The 6,458-nt window shown below is 46.2% G+C and overlaps 1 pseudogene; it reads left to right on the top strand.

The window, feature by feature from the left end:
* The first annotated feature begins 327 nt into the window (after positions 1 to 327).
* On the top strand, positions 328 to 3,219 carry LOC131899977 (rhox homeobox family member 2-like; annotated as a pseudogene).
* Positions 3,220 to 6,458: the final 3,239 nt, after the last annotated feature.

Below are 6,458 nucleotides of genomic sequence, written 5' to 3'. Positions count from 1 at the left end.
TGATTTAGCTGTGCTCAAGGGCCTGCTGAGTTTGAAAAGGTCTTTTTGTTACTCTCTGTGACTGAATTTGGACAGTCTAGCATTACCCAAAACTAGAGGTGTCAGCTAAGCAGCAAACCAGAGCCACAGGTTCCGCACCCCCACCGCACACACTCACTGCAGTTTTTAAAGTACTCCCTGCTCTTTGCAGCCCTAAAGTGCTTCAGGCTAAGCACCTCAGAGGACAAGCCCACAGTCACTGAGGCTGTGCAGGCCAGAATGTGTGATTGGACACATTGTAATTACGTAGAGTCTCCAGAAGACAAGCCTTCCGGGTTAAGAGTCACAGCTGTACCTCTGGCGTCAGACCGTGAGGACACGGCTTTTAAGTCTTCGGAACTCGGGTCTCATTGAAAGATTCCTGGCATGGAGTCTCGCCAGGGCTGCTGCCACATTTTCACCAGGATGCTGTGTCTAGGAGCTAATGAAGACCAGGAACAACAGCATGGTCAGTAAAATGGTTCTGACTCCACTTGAGCGAAGTCCGGGAAGCAAATTTGGTGGAAAGGCCAGTGGCCAGGCACTTCGATTACCCGGCTCTGCCTGTGGGCCCTCTCCAGGCTTTCCAATGATCCATGGGCCACGATGCTCAGATCTTTATCTTTATGTTTTTCTCTCTTGCAGGTGGGAATGCAGTGGTCCTGAAGGCTGGAGAGGAAGGAGGCAAGAAGGAGCTTGTAGAGAGCGAGCTTGCTCAGGGTGAGCTTGATCAGGGCGAACTTGCTCTGGGCGAACTTGCCCCAAGCAAGCCTGCTCAAGAAGAGCTTGCTCAGTCCGGTCTTACTCAGGAAGCCACAGGAGTGGTAGAGGCGGGAGAAAACGAAGGGGACCCAGGCTGAAGGTGGCCATGGCAGAAGTGTTCCACAGCAGCCTCAGCAAGAGGCGGCAATGCCTGAGGGCACCAAGAATCTCCAGGCTCGGGACAGGCAGCCTTTCCACAGACACACCAGTTTCACCCAGTCTCAGCTGCGGGACCTAGAGCGTCTTTTTGAAGAGACTCGCTTCCCCAGCTTTCAAGTAAGGTAAGCAGAAGGCCTGCTAGGCGCCTGGTTTTCTAGCAGTGCATCCAGGCTGTCCTTTGGTCCTCCCTGACCCCTGATTTCCTCTACAAACAAAGCGACCATGTCTGGACCCTCCAGCAGAAATTGGATTCTGGAGTAAGCAGATGTGCCCTAGTCCAACTGGAAAGAATGTGTTTTGTTGTCTGTTTAATTGGCGTGTGAGTGGGAAATTTAGACAATGCTTGTTCTAAATAAGTCTCTGTAAGTATGAGTGAGAATCCTGAGGTGTGGCTGGGAAAATGCAGGAGGGATTCCACCTCAGATTAAAATTTGACTAACACTTTTTATCGTGGAGCTTCTCTTAATGAAGCTTTACATGTTAAGTACATAGACCACATACCTGTGTTTGGGGGATTACCCTTAATTTTGGTCCCTGAAAGAAACCTGCTACTGGAGTAAGTTCAAAGGAGGTGTGAGGAATACTGTGTGTGTGTCTGTGCGAGTGTGTGCATGTGTTTGTGTGTGTCTGCGTGTGTGTGTGTGTGTGTGTATGTACACGTGTGCACACACACAAGTGTGGACACAAACATTTAAAAGCAAACAGGACATGTCTTTATACAGTTTATTTCCACTACAAGGCCTGAATGTTGGAATCTTTTCACTTCAGGAAGGATCTTGCAATATCAATGGGTGTGCCGGAAGCAGATGTGCAGGTCAGTATTTTAAAAAAAATTAATGTTTTGGAAGGGCTCCACATCTTCTGATGGTGCTGTCTAGAAGAGAGGTATAGCACCAAATTGGGACCCTGATGTTGCATCCCAAGGATGCCAGACCAGTCCACAGCCAGGCTAGGCTCAAGATGACAAAAGACCTCCATTTTCTCAGGCAGGAAATGCCAACCTGGACACCTGAAACCTATGATGCCAAGATGCTTTGTCTGACCCTCGGTGAACATAGTGTGTTTCCATGACCTTCTGAAGGCTGTGCAGCCCACACGCCTCACTTAAGTGAAGAGACCATGTTCTTGCTCACCTTCAACTCTTTCACTCTGTGTGTCTCAGAAAACCTTTTCTCAGACTTCTTGATCTAGTCTGTAAAGGTCCCATGCCTGGCTTAGTTCTGAATCAACACTGGGACCAGGAACCTCAAAAGGCCCATAACCCTTTTACCAGTCTTTTGTTGGTGATGTATGTGAACTCTGCTCACCATTACAATCAGCCCTGACTTTCCAGACCACATGCCCACAAGGGAAAAGGCCTATACACAGTATACTTGGAGCCTAGGGAGGAAGCATAGAACAGGAAGAAGTGCCCTTTGTCTCATAAAATGTGTATTCTGGATACTCACAAAAGGCTATCACCATGGAGCCTGTTACAGACAGCTTTGGGCCTTGAGATAGTACTCCGGGGTTCCAAGAGAACTGTTTTTGATACTTTTCAACACACAGCAAGGACCAGGAACAACCCATGAGCTAGATCTGCATCCTTTCCTGGAAGAATGCATTAAAAATATCAATTGATAGGGCTGGAGGGATAGCTCAGCCATTAAAGGCTACGCTTACAACCAAAAATATCAATTGATGGAGAGAATAGACAATATTCTGGGTCTGTTCCATAGCAGAAGGACTGGGTGTGGGGTACATGTCCTCAGGGGCTTCATGGGGTGTTTTGACTGTTTCAATGAGAATGAAACCTGTTGCTTTCAGCATTCTGAACAATCAGTACACACTTGAGGTAAGTCTTCAACCGTTCTTGGGGTTAGATCGATAAACAGTTTCTGGGCAAACAGAAATGTGGTGCTTTGCTAGGGGAGTAGCTCTGTCCTGGAGCACATACCTAGCACACACTGGGCCAGGGATGGGTTCCATATATGTTCTAAAATGCTAGTACAATTGATCCAGTATACAAGGTTACAGCATGTGTTCTTCAGTGGTGGTACAGTACAGTGTACTAAAGCAACCCTTTCTTCTGCTTGTAGGAATGGTTTAGGAACAGGAGAGCCATTTTCAGGAGAAACAATAGAAAGATGGTTCTGATTGATGCACCACCTGGTCCCCAGAACAACGATCCCTGAAGATTTTGGAGCAGCTCATGTGTGCCACCTCTTTCCAAAGCCAGATGACCTGGAACCTGGCCCTGCCCCCAATGTCTCGGCCACCTGTGCTGGCCATGACAACCTTTTCTTCCCTGCAATTATCTCAGCAATAAAGAGGTGGATTCTCAGTATGTTGGTTCCATTGTTTTTCAGGTTACTAAAATGTGGGTATAAGTATTTGAACCAGAGTAGCCTATTCCAGAAATGGCCTTTATGGCAGGAGGTGACACTGGCAAGCTCTGGTCACTGTGGCTTGCTGAGTGAGGAAGATTTCAGGTGCTATGCTGCTTCATGCTGACCCCACATGATTCTCTGTACCCTCATCATGGGCTTGTCAACTCACTCCACCCCTGTGGAACAATTACTTATAATGTCAGTTAGGGCAAGTCTCCAGCAGAGGACACTGTGTTTCTAGTCATGGCTGTTCCCACCTATACTCCAGTATGTCCCACCCTAGACCTAATCCCCAAGGGGTCATTGTAGGGAATCACACAGGGAGAAGCAGAGAGAGAGAGAGAGATGGGTTCAACTGGGGACCTGGAGGCATCAGGAGGAAGTGTCCTGAGTCTCCACATTGGATGTTCCAGCAAGAGATGACTTTCTTGAGTTCCATACGGGTCCTTGCCACCAATCTTCCAGGTACAGAGTGTTATCTGGTGACATGCTCCAGTTCCTAGCTGCCACATCCAGTGGCTTCAGTCTTCTCACTGGGGCTGATGCTCCATGAATGGAACCTGTGGATGGCATCCTGTGCCTCAGCTGCCTGTGGATTCTCATTCTGTGCTCCCCGGTTATATGGAACTGAGATGTGCTCTTGACACTCTTCCTGGGGAGACTGGAGAAACTGGGAACAAACATCTTCTAAGCCCAGTTGGAGATATTCAGCCTTTTACTTCCTGTGTCTTAAACATCTCTCCCTCATTATGAAATGTTTCGCCTCCATTTGGAATGTCTTGTGTCTTCAGGAGCTTTCCTCCAAATGGAATGTCTTATCTTGGAGGAAACTGCTACACAAAATGTGTATCCAGCTGCCGGGCCAGATCCTGTGGAGGCATGCTCTAGGTGACCACATGTCTGGCTCAGGTTCTGACTGGACTTCTTATCGATTAGAAGAGGCTCCACTTTTCAGTGGCTTACATTGCTTTGCAAGGGACCGTGTATCTGTAAGAGGGCATCTTCATAAAACATGGACGGAGACTGTGGGGAGACCAGGTAAATGTGTGAAAAGGGATCTGTATTTCTATTGGTTGACTACACATGACTGGCTGGCATCTGTGTCTAAGGGTAAGCGATTTCATTGACACTTTAAGAGAAAAGACTTTCTGCTGTTCATTGAGGACGTTTTGTAAACATCCCTTCACTCAGATATCTCAAATCCATATACAACTTCCTCCTGAAGTCACGGGGCTCGGTTTCTATTACTTCCCTTGTGTAGTAGGATTTATTAAACTCAGAGCCCCCACTCAGGGACTCTGAAATCCCTGTCTTACTGCTGGGTTTACCATGCTCTTAAAGAACTTTCCACCCACAGAGAGCACTGTGAGCATAACCACCATGCAGCATCAATCCTTACCTTCTGGATCTTTCTCTCAAGCCCTTTCAGTCAATAGTAGCAATGCTCTATGTCTCCCCCTTCAGTGAAAGGCTGGATATTTCCTCCAAAACAATGAGCTGTTTGATTTAGCTAATATCCAGCATTATTTGACATGGTTTTCCTATTTCTAGGCATGGTGTTCACATTTATAGGTTGAGATGTTTGCCCTGCAATATAATTAGAATTCCTGGGGGCTGTCCAGTCATGCTGCCGCTCTATGCACAGCTAAGCCTCCAGTTCTAATACCTCTTTTTTATAATTAGTCAATTGACCAAAAGCCAGACATTTCTATGCACTCCTGTGACCAGTGAGAGGGTATAACACAAGGCAGTACAGCACTAGTCATCCTGATGTACACGGTATGGGACATGCGAGGTTCAGGCTTCCCTGGGATACATGAGAGACTGTCACAAACACAAAACGAAGAAACAAACCAAAGGAAAATACTGCATTTTCATTCTCAGGTCCTATTAACACCCCACTGTAGCTGGGGTTTTCTCTCAGGGTCCCACCAAGCCCAGGCAGCCCGGCAGCCCACTTATAAAATAAACACACAGATGCTTATATTATTTAAATTGTTTGGCCTAATGGCTCAGGCTTCTTGTTATCTAGTTCTTTTATTTCAAATTAACCCATATCTATTAGTCTATAATTTGCCCCATGGCTCGTGGCTTACAGGTACCTTACATCTCACTTTCCATGGCGGCAGCTGGTAGCAACTCTCTGCCTCAGCCTTCCTGTTCCCAGAATTCTCCTCTCTCCTTGTCCCGCCTTTACTGCTTGCCTGGCTACTGGCCAATCAGTTTTTTATTTATTAACCAATCAGAGCAACACATTTAACATACAGAACATCCCACAGCACCCCACCCCAACCCCAGCACTCTGAAACACTGTCAATGAGAATAGTTGCTCTACCACAAGAACTGCACACAACCTCTCCCTGTTTATGGCCTTCCAGAGTCTGTGGCACTTACTCTGTCCAGGTTATTGTACGAATGCATCCTCAGCCCTCAGTAGTTTGTACTGCAACACAAAGGGTGCAGTTGGTGCAGTGTCTGAACTTACAGAGCTGAGAAGCACTGGACAGGACCTTCTATAAGCATTCTAATGCAGATTCTTCACTGGCTGTCTGGAGTCTGTTAACTTTTCCAAGGGTTGCTCTGGATTTTTTGCAGTGCTGCACAACACACTGTAAACATGGGACTAAAATGTCACTGCTGAAGATGGAGGTCCGAGATTGGCTTCTGCTTTCAGAGTCCTTGAAGACTCTTGAAGCAGACACATGCAGAGCTGACCCAGTCCACTCAATGTTCATCTCATGTGTCATAGAGACTCGGAAATGTGGGGTCTGGAATGTTGAGAAATTCTCCAGTCTTCACCCAAGCCTCATGTGCTCATTGTGAGTTTTTCCCACCTTCCCCAAGAGATATGGTCCACACATTTCCACAAGGCCTCAGAATTATTTTTTTTTCTTTTTTTTTAAGAGAATATGTATTTATTATTTATCCTACTGTGTAAAATAAAGCAAACATTTCATAGAAGGAATGAGTTACATGCTTATGAAACTTTTTTTATGTGAAAACACAACCACGTTGACATACAATGCCAGTTCTTAAACTCACAAAATCAACTCAGGTATATTAGGGCATAGATTATTTTTCTTTTCTTTCTTTCTTTCTTTCTTTTTTTTTTTTTTCGAGACAGTGTTTCTCTGTGTTGTTTTGGTGCCT

This window comes from Peromyscus eremicus, chromosome X, assembly GCF_949786415.1.
Source record: "Peromyscus eremicus chromosome X, PerEre_H2_v1, whole genome shotgun sequence".
Lineage (NCBI taxonomy): Eukaryota > Metazoa > Chordata > Mammalia > Rodentia > Cricetidae > Peromyscus > Peromyscus eremicus.
The sequence above is the reverse complement of the archived record's forward strand: the minus strand, read 5'-3'. Positions and strand labels throughout refer to the sequence as shown.